Here is an 18,582-nt window from a genome sequence, read left to right on the forward strand (position 1 = left end):
AAATCACTGAATGGTCCCCACGGTATGGTGATTCTTGGTAGCGCTCGATGTTCGGGAGGTCTTGCGAAACAAAGCAGCGACACTGGCAACAGGTGGTAGCTTCAAGGAATGCATGGTGTGATTATTTCTCACGGTATGGTAATTCTTGGTAGCGCTCGATGTTCGGGAGGTCTTGCGATTATTTCTTAACAAAGTTGTCCTTATAAATAAATAAATAAAATAAATAAATAAATAAACTTGAACACCAAAAAAGAACAGGCTACTTTTTTGCGCGATAACGAACATCCCAAAACGCTGTCGAAGCTGACTATGAGTAGTCATCAAAATATCAATTAAAACGTATGGAGTAATACAATTTCGAGTAAGATAATTTAAATTACACATTAGTGTTTAAAACGCCGGCCACGTCGCTTACTTTATCACGACTCTGTAATTAAATTTAAATAGCGAATTATTAAGAAAACCGGTCGGCCGGCTATAGGCAATTACCCTGACAAGTAACATCGAATTACACAAATACCGCATGTACGTAATAACTTGCACTTAAGATTACACGTGTATTTTTTTACAATATTATTTAAAATTAAATACAATCTTTTTTTTTAATTTACTTGGTGGTAGGGCTTTGTGCAAGCCCGCCTGGGTAGCACCCACTTTTCATTTATTCTACCGCTAAACTACAGTACGCAGTATTGTTGTGTTCCAGTTTGCAGGGTGAGTGAGCCAGTGTAACTACAGGCACAATAGACATAGCATCTTAGTTCCCAAGGTTGGTGACACAGTGACGATGTAAGGAATAGTTAATATTTCTTACAGCGTCATTGTCTATGGAGGATGGTGAACTGCCAACCTATTCCATAAAAATAAAATCTATATTATTAATATTATAAATGTAAAAGTAATTCTGTCTATATGTCTGTCGATCTTTCACGACCAAACCGCTGAACCGATCTTCATGAAATTTGGTTCGAAGCAAACGTGAACTCCAAGAAAGGACTTTGTTTGCCTAACACATGACAACCAACTCCCTATAACGCGAGGGAGGCCGCGGGCGACTACTAGTTTTATATAAATGGAAATTGTCTAAAATTCTTCTCAATTTAAATAACAAAAATATCTACCTATACTTTATCCACACTTTACTTTATGACGACCTCCGTGGTCGAGTGGTGTGTACACCGGGTACGCCACTCCGAGGTCACGGGTTCGATTTCCGGCTGAGTCAATGTAGATTATCATTAGTTTTCTATGTTGTCTTGGCTTTGGGTGTTTGTGGTACCGTCGTTACTTCTGATTTTCCATAACACAAGTGCTTTCGCTACATATATATATCCACAGGCATTTTGGATCGTCATTAATGTATTTATGAATTACAAAATATGGAATTCATAATACTAAACGTTGCTAAATGTTCGTTTTCTCCTGGCTTCTGACCGATCTTTGTCATTGTGACCACACAGACGGAACTGTAAAAATACATCTTGACTGCCATAATTTAATAATTCAGATATATAAAAATACAGTAGTACGAGTATAAATAGGTAGAAGCTTAAGTAATCCTTTCATTTTGGAAACAGCCATTGCTGTATTTATTGGGTATCTTTGTTCAAGCCCATCCGGTAGTTCATCAAATGATCTATGGTCACAAAGGTTTAAAGGGCGAGAGAGCTAGTTTGTACAAGGGACAGGATGTAAGGTCTGAAGATTGATGGGCGGAATCGTCAATATTACAGCACCAATGTATATGTGGTAAATGGTTAATGGTTCTTTTTTCAAATGAATTTCGTAATGTCAAATACATTAGTTTTCTATAGCCGGCCAGTATGTTTTCCCGTAGAATTAATTATTCATTGGATTATAACAATTTCATAAATTTAAATTAAGAATCCTATTTATTTTTCTGTACATCTATGATTGAAACTCTTCAAAAATAGTACCAGAACCAAGTTTTTTATGTGCAAATACCATCCCATAATCACTGAGAAAAAGATCGGCTTCCACGCTTAACATAATATATTATGTTACCGAAAATAATTCCATATATTTCCATAAACAAAAGTAATAAGTCACATGCATATACATTACCCGGTGAGTAATGAAACATTTTTAATAAGATATGTCATTGAGATAAAGATTTACTTAATGATGACTAACTACCATTCAATTGGATTTCGACCGCTTATATATATTTTTTTACTTTTTACTATTTAGAGTAAAGTTTGCCTAATAAAACACTCTTGCTATGTTCAAAACAATGGAAAGTCGAGTGAATGTTTTATCATATTCATCTTTGTTGACATTTATAGTAACTGCTCGGCTTAGATAAAGTTTCATAATACTTTAACTATTCGTTATGTATAATTAATCTATGTAGTGGAAATATAAATAAATCTGATTTTATAGTGCCTTATATTAGCGTATAATATATTTGGTGTGTATAATGCACTAATCCAGCTTTGTTATCTATAAATACTTAGAATAATGATGGAGTTTGAACGATTAGTCACATGTGAGTAACATTAATCATTACATAGTATAAAACAAAGTCACTATCCGCTGTCTGTCCCTATGTATGCTTAGATCTTTAAAATTACGGAACTGATTTGGATACGATTTTTTTTAATGAGTTGAGCCAGTGTACCTACAGGATATTTCTCAAGGTCGGTGGAGCATTGGCGAAGTAAGGGAAGGATAATATTTTCAATCACGTCGACTTAACATAGCGTGGCCCATTTGCCGATCTATTACATCAAACAATAGCAGAAAGAGATTGAATTAAAGTGAAATGATGTTTAAGTACAATCAAATATTAATAATTCCTTTTATCACCGATGGTGGTGCCAACCTAGGGAACTAGGATGGTATGTCCCTTACGTCAACTCGTTACATCACGTCACCCTCGAAAACACAACATAACATTACTAAGCTTTGTTATTGTGGTATCACTCCAGATACAAACTCCCACAGGCCTAATATAACAAAATCCAATAAAATATTGCTAAAACCAGCCTTTTCTCCATTATATAACCAATATTAAAGTAGGTGGGTGACAATGGAAAGGCCTTCAAATCAAAGGTCAAAGATGTTAGGCTGAAGTTGATATTTATAGAAAAGTATTCGAACGGCTGATTTCATATTACATTGTAGAAAAAAAATGGCTAAATGTGATCTCGTCAGGATTCGATATTAACTGTTAATTTAACGCCATCAATATTACTCGAGCTGAGATGGCCTCGTGGTTAGAACGCGTGCGTCTTAACCGATATCGGCTTCAAACCTAGGCAAGCACCACTATATATATGTGCTTAATTGTGTTTATAATTCATCTCGTGCTCGGCGGTGAAGGAAAACATAGTGAGGAAATCTGCATGTGTCTAATTTCATCAAAATTCTGCCACATGTGCATTCCACCAATCCGCATTGGAACAGCTTGGTGGAATATGTTCCAAACCCTCTCCTTAATAGAAGAGGAGGCCTTTTTTCAGCAGTGGGAAAGTTACAGGCTGTTACTTTACTTTATATATGCATGGTGGACATATTATGCGGAGGAATGAGGACCGGAATCCTTACTAATATTACAAATAAGCAAGTGAGTTTGTTTGATTCGATCTCACGTAGTACCTACTGAACTAATGATCATGACATTTCCCACATTTTCAGGGGGTACTTAGGAGAAAGCGTAGCTGCGTAACACGTTCTATGTAATTTAAAAAAAAACCCTGAAAATATCCGCTAAATAAAGCTAATCATTCACTTGAAATCTATATCTTCGTTTGTTTGTTTCACAAGAAATGTGAGACGATATAAATACACACGAGCAAATATATGTATATGTACATATAATACCGCATGTGCGTCAAGTTGTATGAAAGTCAAGTGTGCCCCTTTTTTGTACCACAATGACGTCACTACGGCAATCAAGTGTTGGAACAGCACATGTACGAATATCGTCGCAAAATTTCAACATTTGGCTTTAGAACGTATGAAAAAAAATTGTAATATTTTGTATGGAAACAATTGTTTTTTTATTCACTCTGTCGAATTACGGTAAATCGTGTAAAATTAAAGAATTATTTAAAAAACCTTGTAAATAAGAACCTTTAGGAAATAACGATATCTATAATAATTCAGTTAGTTAAGGTAACCCAAAAGCTATAGTCAACATATTAAAAAGCTATACATTATAACTTACAGATAAACGATAATATACGTATTTATAACATAAGTACACGCGACATTATCGATTGCGTTAAATTACATTGCGTGTGAACAAAACATAATATAAGTATTGCTTTAAGTTACAGCCGCAATGGACATCGATATTTATTTGTATACAAACAAAACCAAACCATCAATAATAAATCAAAAAAACAAACTACCCAATAAACAAAATATCATTAACACGCTAAGTACTTTCAAAGAGTTCTACAGTTTACTTTTGAAAATGTAGGGAGATTTTCGCCGGACGATGAAAATCTCGTCGATTGTTTAGATTATGATGTTGCACTACATCATATCACAAACTTGCAGAGTAGGTTTACATAATTATGTCTATATAATGTATCATCACCATTACATAGGATAAAACAAAGTCGCTTACCGCTGTCGGTCCCTATGTATGCTTATATTTTTAAAATTACGCCACGGATTTTGATGCGGTTTTTTTAAAAGATAGATTGATTCAAGAGGAAGGTTTTTGTGTATAATACATGGACAATATAGTAAAGAAACAAATTCTGTAGAATATTTAATATCAGTATTGCACCCGTGCAAAGCTGGGGCGGGTCGTTAGTAGTGATATATGTATGTATGTACATGATGACTATAATCCTTCAGACTTAATCTTGTTTTACATTCTAGATCTAGCCAGCACAAAATATTTTATAGTGCACAAACAAGGATGCAGCCTGTTTTCCCAATTTAGAAGTTAATCCGATACGAACGGCTTACTTTGGCCACAGATTTTTGGCACCGTGGTAAAACCCCAAAAATTCTAAATCCGGGTTGCTGTCGAAAATTTTACTACAAAACGATACTTTTATTTTAGGATCGACGAAAAATTCGAATGCAACGCGTTTGTATTAAGAGCTGAAATGCCCAGTTATTTTTTATTTAAATTCACAATGCTCGGACTCACATTGTGGTAGTTTACAATATCGGCCCATTCAGTTATGACTATGGGTTCAAACCCAGGTGCTTATGCTTTACCATTGAATGCATTTATATCTAATCTAAGTCTAAACCTATATGTGTAAATGAAATAAAATTTGTGCCACATAATGTGTCATATACACAAACCTGCATTGCAATTCAGACCCTCTCAGACCTCAAAGGAGACTTGCTCAACGTTAATACATTTACCCGTAATTATTTTTGTAATGTAAAGTAAAGTAACAGCCTGTAAATTTTCCACTGTTGAGATAAGGCCTCCTCTTCCATTAAATTATTCGCGTTTGGAACATATTCCACCACGCTGTTCCAATGCGGGTTGGTAGAATGCACATGTGGCAGAATTTCTATGAAATTTGTCACATGCAGGTTTCCTCACGATGTTTTCCTTCACCGCCGAGCACGAGATGAATTATAAAAACAAATTAAGCACATGAATCAGCGGTGCTTGGTTGAGTTTGAACCCGCAATCATCGGTTAAGATGCAAACGTTCTAACCACTGGGCCATCTCATTATTTTTGACCAGTTGTCAAATGCGGCGTCGCTTGCGTTTTACGGTGTAGCCCATGTCCTTCCTTAGAATTCAAATTTGCTTCATACCAAATTTCATCAAATTCGGTTCATAGGTTTGGTCGTGAAAGAGCGACAGATAAACAGAATTACTTTCACGCGTATAATATCTGTTATTACTTAGCATTGACAGTCTAGAGCCGAGATAGCCCAGTGGTTAGAACGCGTTCATCTTAATCGATGATCGCAGGTTCAAAGCCAGGCAGGCATCACTGAATATGCATGTGTTTAATTTGTGTTAGGTTATGTTTTCCAAACTTTCTCCTCAAAGAAAGAGGAGGCCTTGACCCAGCTGTGGGAAATTTACAGGCTGTTGTTGTTGTTGTTGTTGATAGTTGTGTATTCCGGTGAAGAATACCATCAAAAACGTATTCGCTCATTTCATTACTAAGCTAAAAAATATCTGTGGTTTGGTTTACATCGCAAGTTTTCCAAGAATTATTGTAGCAGTCAGAAGTCGCCCTAACGGTGCCATTGTTCCATAATAACAGAAGCGGTTTCTTTTGCTCTCGGTTTCGTCTCCATCAATGCTTGAGCGTGGGTGATCTAGGTTTGACCCAGTTCCGGAGCTTTTATGCGGTACTTTAACACGTCATCTTGTTTGACACGCTTATTTGAAATGCTAATGAGAATTTTATCAATAGAACATACGTGAACTTAATTTTAGCGATATTACGAGGAATTTGTATTTTTTTTAACATAGTTGTATTCTTAAATGAATTAAAATATTCAATATAATTTAAACAAAACAAAGGTCGAGTTTCGTCTGTTCTTTCAGGTCAGGTATTTTCGGAATAATATGATAATATTATGGATATCATCAGACCTAATAACGAGATGAATTATTAGAAATGTAAGCAGTATAGGTCAGTTAGTAGTAGTTATTTGTAGCATGAAATACGTATATCTAATCTGATTGGTTTGATTATCTTTTTCCGATTTCTGACTCCCATTAAAATAGCCTATAGGTAAAAAGTGTTCGGTAGAAAATAGCCAATGTTTATGTCCGAAGCTCAGGTTTACTTCATACCATCTATGTAATTCGGTTCAGTAATTTGCCGTAACAGAACAAAAGATAGACAGAGTTACTTTCGCATTTATAATTTTTGTATAAAGTTAATGGAACATTAAGAACTTCGCATATTGCCTTAATATTACAAATATACCTACTATCATCATTATCGACCGACTTCAAAAAGAAGGAGATTATCAATTCAACGGAATTTTTTTATGTTTGTTTCCTCATTACTTTTTACTGGGTCTAATATATTTCTTAAGTATTCTCGTATTGTTTTTTGATAGATATACTATAGGGTTTTCTTGGCTGACACCGGCTCCAAATATAACAATAACTATAACTACGTTATATAATCGTAAATCGACTTTTAAGTAGTCTAATATTTCTCATTTCATTTTACTTACTCTAAAAAAGATGTTGAATACGCTATTATTTCTATTACTTTTTAGTGCATATTTATTTATTTTAAAATAGTGTTTTGTTTGAAGTCGGTTTTTCTTTTTGTTATTTTTTTTATTTATTAGGCATTCTGTTGTAAATTGAATACCCTGTACACAATTTTTTCGACTGTTTACATAGTATAGTAATAGTCCTTACAATATTACGGTGACATTTATTCAACTTAGGAAAGGAACTAACATACGGTCACCAGTGAGTCAACGGTTAAACTTAGCCGAGATTCAAAGCGGTGTAGAATTATTATCTTAATGGCGCTTCGTCACAGCCTTCCTAATTTATGGAACAACAGACATCATATGCATGTCAGATGAGAATTATCGACGAAAAATTCTTGGAACTATTATTTTTTACTTACTAATTGATTTTAAAAGATTTAATTAAATGTTTTAATTTTTTGTAAACATTTTCGACTGGGATGTTATTTCCTTCGAACACGTAATTACATTAATTTACGTAATTGCGACAAGATTTCTTGCCGTTGGAAACATACAACAAACTTCTACATTCATCTACCCTGTCAAATTTGAGATTGTCATAAATTTGTATATGATTTTTTTTTATTTTTATTTGTGCCTCAGATAATTTCGCCAACGTCACGTGCGATAGAGATTGAACAATACGGTCGACTACAGGCTTAATTTAGGCATAATAGTAGTAATCATTTTATTAACCCATAACCTTCTATCAAGAAAACATATATGTACAATCAAAAAAAAGTTTATCTAATGTTGTTGTTAAGTGTATGACCCCTTGCACCGCCTAATAGTCCAAATGCTATCAACCTGTCTAAAGCTCTACTTAATTGGTTGAAACACACATTGCCATGAGGCCTTTACACTGTTTCATCGAACCGTGGTTGTCTCTATGAATTAAGAACACAGACAATTTATAATCTGTTCAAGTTCCAAATTTAAATTTCATTGCAATTAATATTAATATAATAAATTCAACTTTTTGTTGATTGGTTGTTTCTGATGGCTCAGTGGTTAGAGCGCGTGCATCTTAACCGATGATTATGCGTTCAAATCCAGGCCAGCACCACTGAATATTCATGTGCTTAATTTTTGTTTATAATTCATCTCGTTCTCGGCGGTGAAGGAAAATATCGAGAGGAAACCTGCGTGTTTCAAATTTCATAAAAATTCTGCAAACTACCATTGTAACAGCGTGGTGGAATATGTTCCAAAACCTTCTCCTCAATAGGGAAAGGAGGCCTTAGACCAACAGTGGGAAATTTACAGGCTGTTGTTGTTGTTAGTTTCTAACACTTTAACCATTCGACTGATCATCAAGAAATGTTTAATACACAGTATCATCAGTACATAAAAAGGCACAGAACATCCAGAATTACATGGCTTCTCTTTTTCGGACAAATTCACGGATGGAATCCAGTACATTCATATACTTGTCTCCTTAAAAGCGAAACAAAAAAACGCAGCGTTAATTTCCTCAGCCGAGGTTGTTAACATTTGCCCAGAATGAGTCGTTGTGCAGACTAGAGATTGCAATCTCATTCGCATCCGGTGTTGCGTTACTCATGCTGATATAAATATAACATGGTAGCAAACATATTAAAGTAACGATTGGTGTTTATGGAAATTATATGCTATACATGTTTTTGAGTTCAACATACATGAGCTGAGATGGCCCAGTGGTTAGAACGTGCATCTTAACCGATGATAGCGGGTTCAAGCCCAGGCAAGCAACACTAAATATATGTGCTTAATTTGTGTTTATAATTCATCTCGTGCTCGGCGGTGAAGGAAAACATCGTGAGGAAACCTGCATGTGTCTAATTTCATCGAAATTCTGACACATGTGCATTCCACCAACCCAACCCGCATTGGAACAGCGTGGTGGAATATGTTCCAAGCCCTCTCCTTAATTGAAGAGGAGGCCGTATCCCAGCAGTGGTAAAGTTACAGGCTGTAACTTTATACATGCATGGTGGACATATTATGCGGAGGAATGAGGACCATATTGTAAGGAAGGTCTTGTGGATGGATATAAAGGTCGACTAACGAAACGATGGATAGATTGTGTGAATGAAGATATGTTTACAAAGAATGTTACTTATGAAGTGACGTCCGACAGAGAAGTATAAAAGCAGACAAGCTGCGCCGACGTCAAATAAAATCGGATCAATATGGTATGGATGATGATGTTTTCGGGTTCAAATTTCTAAGTTATTTTCTGAAATTTTAGCGGAAAATATGCAACAGGTGTACGAGGACGACGAGAACGGTGACAGGTTGAGGAGTTCGTGCTCTATCCTTATAGAGTAAGATCTAGCAGAGCTTTCAGTACCATTTCTCGGCTGCAAGGAATTGCTACAGAACCCACACCACATCAGATAACGAACAAGACTAGCTGGAATCAAATCTTTAGCAATAACAATGTTTGAGATATATTTTAGTATTAAATCTGTATCCGCTTAAAAATAATTCAATACCACAATACATGAACGAACTATTAATATTATTATTGTTAATTCGCATTAATTAACTTGTAGCTATTTCAATTGCTAGAGCACTAAATACAGTCCTGTCATGTTTCAATCGGATTTGACTGATCCCTTATTACGTATAAGAGAGATTACCATCTATCTGACCTTCACATGACAACTGCTTATGAACTAATAATTAACCAACGCAATGGGTTCATTATTATATATTCTACTTAAATATAATTAGCTTCCGATTTGTACGTTGTTGTATTGTATTGGGTCTGAATATCAAGGTGTTTTGTTTAAAGCTTTCACGTTTTTAATCGGAACTAGCGACCATTCTATAAGTTTGTAAAATTATTGTTGTGGCCTAAGTCACTCTTTACATCAAATTTCTGCCAGTGAAAATCCCATTAAAATCGGCCCAGCCGTTCCAGAGATGCCAACAAGCCGAGATGGCCCAATGGTTAGAACGCGTGCATTTTAACCGATGATCGCGGGTTCAAACCCAGGCAAGCACCGCTGATTCATGTGCTTAATTTGTCTTTATAATTCATCTCGTGCTCAGCGGTGAAGGAAAACATCGTGAGGAAACCTGCATGTGACAAATTTCATACAAATTCTGCCACATGTGTATTCCACCAACCCGCATTGGAACAGCGTGGTGGAATATGTTCCAAACCTTCTCCTCAAAGGGAGAGGAGGCCTTTAGCCCAGCAGTGGGAATTTACAGGCTGTTGTTGTTCCAGACATTAGCCGGAAAAACAGATGGGAAACCAAGCAAATATTAAGAAAATTGGTATTTTAGTATATCTACCGTTTACACATATATCGATTTAGTGAAAAGCGGTAAATTTAATATCACTAACAGACATTTCAACTTTATTATATGTACAGATTTATTTATATATTTATTCTTAGGATCATCAACAGAAATGTCAATGGCACTAATGCTGGTATCGTAGTAAAAAAGGTCCATTATATTAACACGCAACTGAAACCTTGTGTAAATAGAATAGGAAAACGGATAAAAACCGACTACGGTACGATTCTACTAATAAAATGACATTTTATAAGTAGAATTGACCCCTTTATTTTTAAATGTATTATATGGCGGTGAGTGTACTAACCCAGACATAAAATTAGTTCATTATAACGAATAAAGAAAAAGTATTCAGTTAATTACTATTGAGTACTGTGAATATTTAAGCGTAAATCGATTTAAATAATAAGTTAGAAATATTGCAACGCATACCGATCAATTAAATAGTAAAATATAAAGCGCTTTAAGCGATGGTAATTATAGGTAACAATGAAGATTAGTAAGAGAGTTACTTGCACCCTAATCTAATTAAATATGCTAACATCGGGGCAATGACATGTGGATATGTTTACGGGTTGTACCATCGCTGTTGCTATGGCAACGGAGTTCATGCTGAGGCAAACGAACGTAAAAGCTATGAAAAGGCTATAATAGTGAAATTTAAATAGTAACAATATACAAGTTACTTTTGACTATGTAAAGTAATAGTAAAGTAAAAAAGTCCTCTACTTTTGAGGTTCGAAGGTTTTATCATGCTGTTCCAATGCTGGTTGGTGGAAACACAAAAGGATCTTTGAGATTAGTATTATTAAAACAGCTTAAGCACATGAAACCTCAGGTACTTCCTTTCTGCCTTCTTCCTAGGTTTGACCCCGCAATTATTAGTTAAGATAAACGCGTTCTAACCACAGTACCATTTCTTTAAATAATAGTACATTGAATAAAACGTGGTCACGGGTAGACTGGGTAGTCTACCCGTGACCACGAACGCTGTAAAGTGCTCGAAACGTCGGGATGTCCAAAATAATTAATATACGCGATTAAAATCCGTAATAACTAGTTTTATTTAAATGTGTAATAATCGCGAAAATTTAAGACAACATTAATAGTACATTGTTTTATCTACGAATTGTAATTAGTAGTTAGAACAGCCGACACTCTGTTAGCCAACATTACATTACATTGTTTTGTATGATGTTATCGCATCAACAAATTAATGGGACCTGAATGCTTGAAAGTATATGACGGATGACAATTCGACACCATACACCACAACCCGCATTAGAACGGCGTAGTGGAAAAATGTAACAAAAATCTTCCAAAAAATTATCGACTTATACCAGCAGTGGAAACTTTATACACTTTAATACATAGTATAAAACAAAGTCGCTCACCGCTGTCTGTCCTTATGTTTGCTTAGATCTTTCAAATTACACAACGGATTCTGATATAATACATGGACAATATAAAGAAACATTGATAACAACTGAAAAACTGTGAACATTGTAAGACATTCTCTAGTATATTCACTATCAGCATAGCTAGTCACAGGGCATTGGGGATCGCTAGTTTCACTTAAAAAAGCAATCATTATTTAAAGATAGGTACTGAATATATACTTACAGATATACTTTTGGGTATTTTTTTATGGTATAGGTTGGCGGACGAGCTTATGGGCCACCTGATGGTAAGTGGTCACCATCACCCATAGACAATGACGGTGTAAGAAATATTAACTATTACTTGCATCGTCAATGTGCCCCCAACCTTGGGAACTAAGATGTTATGTCCCTTGTGCCTGTAGTGACACTGGCTCACGCACATTTAAAAATACGATGGTTAAATATTTAATACATATGTATGTACATTTCGTTTAATATCAAGGCAACACGTGTGTTCATCTACAAGTATGGTATTGATCTCAAAACGTCTCAAATGTGACCTCAAGTCATATCCAGTGTCGGCATCTAAAGTATAATACAAAAACACCAGATGGTACTAAGTCGACCCTGTATTTCTATATGAATCATTGTACCAAAACTAAATAATACATAGTGTTAAAATTACGGCATAGTTAAAGTTCCCTCAGTGTCCTAATATGGACAATGGACATATTTTACTGTAGATAACGTTTTAAAACAAATTAGTAACAAGTTTTTTTTAAGGAATAGGTAAGTAGCACCAATGCACCAACACACCAATGCGCCAACACACCAATGAGCCAACACACCAATGAGCCAACACACCACTGAGCCAACACACCAATGCGCTAACAACAAGGAGTTAAGATATTAGTTATTGTTAGTTACGCTCTCTCAACCTTTAAACCCGATAACAACCACACTAAGCGATACTTAAGTCTTAAGTCCAAAATCGATATGTTGGACAAACACCAAGAATTATGAGATATGTAGTCAAGCCAAGGAGTGCCCAAGTGAAGGCCAAGGGCTTAGAACACAAGATCCTAAACCGGTGCTTAATTTGTGTTAATAATTTCTACTAACATTGGTTGTATGTATTGGGTATACTGCCCGTCAAGATCACGATCACTGATCTATAAAAATAATAATACTATGAATATAAAATATCAATACTACTATTATTTTTATAGAAACTATTGTAAATTATTGAAGTATCTAATTTAAGCCTCATTTAATAATTATTTAAAATATACCTCAAACGATTTGAAAGTCCTTGTGACTTTTAAACTCATTTATTTTCTTTTCGTTTCTTTCTATCATGTAAATATCATATTCGCTATCTCTTTTTTGCAAGAGATCTACTTTAAATATTTATAGTTTATAATTACGATGTTTCGTTACGGATAGTTATTATTGAGCCATGTTTGCAAGAGGCCCATTTAGTTTATTTTGGACGAAGGGCACTGTAACGCTGTCTCGGAGCAGTCTTAGTAACTTTTTATTGGTTAGAGGTGAAAAAAGATCTCGTTGCCTCTGGATATCCAACTTCAATACTCTGTAGTAAAGCAGACTTATTCTACTCTACTCTATCCCAACCATAACAAGAAAAAAGCTTTATAAACAACATTTAATTGTTAATTGATGCGATATATTATATCATTGATTGAGAGCTCGATTAATGTATAATATTCACTATGTTTTTGCGAAAAAATGGCGGCGTTGAACGTTGACGAAACTAGTATTGGAATTTAAATTAATTGATTGAAGTAAAATTAAAGTTTATATAAGTAGTTAAGTGTAATAGTGCTGTATTATAAATAAATATATATTAATCATAAATTCTTAGTAGTATACAGTATAATTGTTTATAGACAATATAGTAAAGTATAGTTTTAGTATACAATAAAATTATCTTAGTAGTATACAAATTAATTGTTAATTGAGATGGCCCAGTGGTTAGAACGCTTGTATCTTAACCGATGATTGAGGGTTCAAATCCAGGCACCACTATATATGTATATATATATATATATATATATATGTGCTTAATTTGTGAATATAATTCATCTCGTGCTCGGCGGTGAGGAAACCTGCATGTGACTAATTTCATCGGAACAGCGTGGTGGAATATGTTCCAAACTCCCTAATGGAAGAGGAGTCCTTATCCCAGCAGTGGGAAATTTACAGGCTGTTACTCTTTTACTTTACTTTAGCAAATCTAATGAAATACGAATGTCTAAGATTTGTTTAACTTTTTTTCTGTTTCCAATGAAAGAGGTTTTACAGATTAGCATTGTTTTTAAGTAATCCGAAAAAAACTGACACGAATTCATCAACGACGTCATTACGTTTTAAGCCTTCAAAGCTTTTTTCTATATCATGCATAATATCATAACGTGTGTATAATTATCGCCTTTTAAACCAGACGCTATGCGGAATAATCTGAGTGTATTGATTTTTTTATATCGTTGAATCCATTTAGCATATAATAAAAATAAAATGTTTTAATACTTCTGTTAAAATTAATATTTATTACGTAAATAACTAAACATTATTAAAACTAGTTCTTAACAAAATCAATATAAAAAGTATATAAATAAAAATAATAGTAAGTATCTCGGTGACGTAACGGAAATTTCCAGAAAATTAACGTTTTTCAAAATATTACAATAATCAAGTCAAAAAAATTGCTGCTTTTAATCTCTGCTCCAACCATTACTCACAATTTCCAAAGTAATTATTTTTCTTTATATTCTTTTAATCGAAGCAATTAATTGGCGACGGTTTTTAACGCGTGGCTTATTTGGTTTATTATCTTGAATTATAAGCGATAAATGATATCAGTGAATATTACAACGATCATTTAATTTGTGTTTATATTTCATCTCGTACTTTACGGAAAACGTCGTGAGGAAAACTGCATGTCTAAGATAAAATTACGTCTCAAGTGAACCAATTATATCCAAAGCTGTCAATTTTAACATTTTTTTTTCATTATTTTTTGTCTGTCTGTCAGTTTGTTGCTTTAAACCAAACAACTGAATCGATTTTGATGAAGTTTCCCGTGACGAAACTTAAACTTCAAAGAAGGAAATGGCACATATCAAGATTTATAGCTGACAGCCAAGCAAGCGAAGCAGCGGACGAATACTAGTTCGCTACAAGTACTGGTACAGATTATGTTAATACTGGTTTTATTTCTTAACGAGTGTGACTTCTTAACACAATCATCAAGGCGGACAAGCTGTATTATGTACACTTGTACTATATATACATAAAAAAAAAAAAAGTAAAGTAACAGCCTGTAAATTCCCACTGCTGGGCTAAAGGCCTCCTCTCCCTTTGAGGAGAAGGTTTGGAACATATTCCACCACGCTGTTCCAATGCGGGTTGGTGGAATGCACATGTGGCAGAATTTTGATGAAATTAGACACATGCAGGTTTCCTCACGATGTTTTCCTTCACCGCCGAGCACGAGATGAATTATAAAGACAAATTAAGCACATGAATCAGCGGTGCTTGCCTGGGTTTGAACCCGCAATCATCGGTTAAGATGCACGCGTTCTAACCACTGGGCCATCTCGACTCATATACACTGTACTGTACTATATATACATATGTATTTGTAATTATGTATTAGCTCACCAAGTGCCTTTCGCAATTAAGTATGTTATTTCAAAAGATTTTGAATTAAGAACTTGAACAAAAAAAAATCGAATTCGAACTTGACAGTTTTGACAGATCTACAATCTATAGTTTGATCAGAGGTCACAGACCTTGTATTTTTTTTTTGGTCTAGACTATTAATTTTGAGCCATTTCTAATGCGAATTAATAGAAAATGGCTCGGAATAACGTAATATAACTAATGAAACAATACTGTTGTTATGTTGTAAACGTCAGGGTGGGTAGTAACAACATATCAGCTGTTCTAACGCCAAACAACAATACGTATTGTTGTATTCCCGTTTGAAGGATGAGTGAGCCGGTGTAAAAACAGGCACAAATAAATCACATCTCTTAAGATTAGTAACGCATTGGAGATGTAAAGAATAATTAATAATACTGACAGCACGATATTAAAAAAAAAAAAAAAAAAAACAAATTTTGCTAAATTAAAAAAATATCGATAAAATATTTATTCTTTACAGTTTAAATTCTCAAATTTAAATATAATTACGATATGGGTTAGCTCGAATGATGCGGGGAGTTCTTAAACCCTTCAATCTTTTAATCTTAAATTACTATTATTTATCGACGAAATATAAATGTTAGTAGTCCATATGAAAGCGTCATACACGTGCAGACTGTAGTCTAATGTCGCGACAATACATTCGTTTAAATATAAAACAATTTATCGATAAGGCCAAGCTCAGGGCCAGGTGTGTTATGATTGGCACCATGCTCTTATCGGGCATCTAATTATTGAACTGTTATTTATTGACATATCCATTTATTTAACACTTCACTATCTGATAGACAAAGATACCATAAATAAACTACACGAAAAAGAACAAAAATGCATTTAATATTTTGCTGACGTTAAATAAATTACCTATTAGTAAATCGAAGTAACCAATTCTTATCAAGAAATTCCATGTCGCTTTATATTTTATTGATCTTGTATAATGACCACTCAAATGCCTTTCTATACTTCTATACATTATAAATAGGAAACTACGCTGAACCCAATTTGATTTGATAGAGATTTTTTATACCTAATCACTGATAAACAACCCTTAAAACGAGAGCGCAGCTAATTATTAATAACTATTGTTTTTACACAATCAATATATAGTGTATTCCAGTCACAAGAGAACAAAATCCAAATGAACAAAAATTGACATCGAATCAATACGATATCATTGGTCAAGAGCCGAATAATCTATGATATTATTTATGGATTTGCGAAAAAATGGAGAAGAAACTGTCATCGGAGTTTTGAAAGTATAAGTAAATTATATGAGAAGTTAAGTGGAATAGTGTTAGTTGTAAATGAAAGTATACTTATTAATCAGGAATGGTTAGCAGAGTACAATATAGCAAAGCTATTAGAAAATCGCGTGGCATACGTTAATCAAAGGTTTGTTTACCTTTATTCCTTCTTCCATTGGAATAGACGGAATAGAGTATAAGTATGCAAGTTATCCTCTTTATATAATGCACGATGGCTTAATTTAAAATTTCGTATGGACCATCTTAAAAAGTTCTCTGTAACTTATATGAAATTTTGCAGAGGTTTTAAGAACGAATACTTAATCGGTTGTTTTTTTTCTCAATTATATTATTAGGTACGGTAATATTTTTATAATGATACTATCGTAATACCCTATCGTAAATGTCGGGTTCAAAATTATCGCTCTAAGGCACTATAAACAAATGTCGCCCCAATATCGAAATTTTACGCAAGTGGATAAAATTTTTATACTCATAATTTTAAAAAATAAAATGAGTCATACATAGTAGTTTTTTTTAATTAAATTTAATAGTTTCGTTACGCGAAGATTTTTTTTCCATTCTCATAATTTTCCGCAAATCCAGCGCTCTAACCCTACAAAGGTAAGTAGCAGATGGTGCAACAGATACCAAAAATATTTAAAACGTTTTTAAAATTAAATACATATATTGTTTTAAGATGAATTCGATTTAAAAAAAAATCATATCACAACAAAGCGTTCACTGAGGGATAAAAAGAATACAGTGGTCTTAAAACTATAATACACAGTTGCAATTAAAGCCGCACAATGAAAATAAAAAATATAAATGTTTTATACAGAAAATAAAAATAACAAACATATGAAAACCACATACATATTGTATGCCGGCCTTACTTCGAAAACAAAGGAACGGAGCGGCTTAGTTAAAAATTAAAATAAAAAATGATTTAAATCGTGCGCGGCACAGTTGCCATTATTAAACAGTTGGAACTCAAAATCGATACTAACCAGTAACCACTACACAGCGATGACCGTCGACCACCTTAAAACCACCGTTGATTAAAGAAAACTTGAGATTTCTATGATATTAATCAACTTTGTTTTAAAAAAAAATTATATAAGAAATAACGAATTCGGTGAGGCGTTCGACTCCCTAAGGGGATTTTAGATACGCGACTCCGCTACGGGATTTCCCTGTTGTTCTTTTTTTAAATTTATTTTTCGTACGCTCGAAGCAGCTCAGCCGTGGAGGCTCTAACTGTTGAACGTATCGCGTGCGGCACGCGACAGCGGCCGGCTAACACTAACCGACGTTCTTCACTTATCCAACTCCCAACTCCCAAGTTGCTACATAATTGTCCAAATTTTCCTGAATTTTGGTAATCAATTTGAGATAATCGAAAATGGGTATTCTTATACATCGTGGAATTACGTCACATTAATCTATCTGAATTATTTTATTTCGTTTATGTTCTATTTGGCGATTTTTTTTATTTTGTTATTAAAAAACTGACGAACATATAACGTCCCTATTTTGTAGTCGAATGTCAGTCCTTGTAAGAGATAACTTGAAAATAAGTTTTAAATATTAACAAAAATGTTCGTCTAATAAGGAGACGAACTCATTTATTCGGCACCATATCCATATAATCTCTCATTAATAACAAAATCTCAGAAATTGTTCCACCTACAAACTTGAAATTTGCCAGTTTGGTTCCTTATCCCTATATGGAACCTAA

The 18,582-nt window shown here is 34.1% G+C and overlaps 1 protein-coding gene across 2 annotated transcripts in view; it reads right to left on the reverse strand.

The window, feature by feature from the left end:
- Positions 1 to 18,156, reverse strand: part of LOC124538730 — a 77,264-nt gene extending 59,108 nt beyond the window's left edge. For both annotated transcript variants that reach the window (XM_047115899.1, XM_047115900.1), the window contains exon 1: positions 17,852 to 18,156. The gene's annotated coding sequence lies outside the window, so the exon portion shown is untranslated. The remainder of the gene's footprint in view (positions 1 to 17,851) is intronic.
- Between the last annotated feature and the right edge of the window lie 426 nt (positions 18,157 to 18,582).

The sequence above is a fragment of the Vanessa cardui genome, chromosome 21, assembly GCF_905220365.1.
Source record: "Vanessa cardui chromosome 21, ilVanCard2.1, whole genome shotgun sequence".
Lineage (NCBI taxonomy): Eukaryota > Metazoa > Arthropoda > Insecta > Lepidoptera > Nymphalidae > Vanessa > Vanessa cardui.